Consider the following 735-nt stretch of genomic DNA (forward strand, 5'->3'; position numbering starts at 1 on the left):
CCATTTCCCACCCGTGTCGCTCCTGGGGGCTCAGCGCTGCCGTAACAGCACCATTGGCCTTCTACACCCGCGGGCTCCTGTGTTTCCCCTCGGGCAAAAAGTTCCTGCCGCGTCTCATGTGTTCTTTTGCAGCCAGCACAGAAGTGCAAGTCGTATCTCCCCTTCTTCACACCATCCCAGCACCCACACTACAGAGCTGACCCTTTCAGGGTCAATGGCATCTGGTCAGGCACCAGAAACAGCAATGATAGCCTGGTGAGAACTTGGTTAAAGTCAGTGGAGAAAACCAGCAAGTGACTGAGAAAATGTCAGTAATGGTAACAAAGAAAAAATTGCTTCAGATTGTGTAACTAGTTAGGCGATGGCGCCATGGTGGGCCACAGTGTCACAGCTTGTCCATGGGGATCCAGCTCCCACCCCTTTGTAAATCACTTCCTCCCGCTTTGCTGTTCCCCTGCAACACTTTCCTGGGGGAGTTCCTTTATTTATCTATTCCAATCAAATCCCATCAGGAGCTGGATGCCAAGCACAGGCTGTGAATGGCCAAGCAGCACTGGCGAGTGCTCCTCAGCCTTGGGAGGGCATGGGCTTGGGCTGGGAGCTTCTTCAGCCGGATTTGCCTCAAGGGGAATCATAACGTGGGTGTTAGACATCTTCTGTAACCAAAGCCTTGCTAGCACCGAGCAGTAGCTGTGCCTGTGGCTGGTGGAGGGGGGGGGGCACGGGGGGGGATGG

The sequence above is a fragment of the Pterocles gutturalis genome, unplaced genomic scaffold, assembly GCF_000699245.1.
Source record: "Pterocles gutturalis isolate BGI_N339 unplaced genomic scaffold, ASM69924v1 scaffold13899, whole genome shotgun sequence".
NCBI classification, from domain to species: Eukaryota; Metazoa; Chordata; class Aves; order Pterocliformes; family Pteroclidae; genus Pterocles; species Pterocles gutturalis.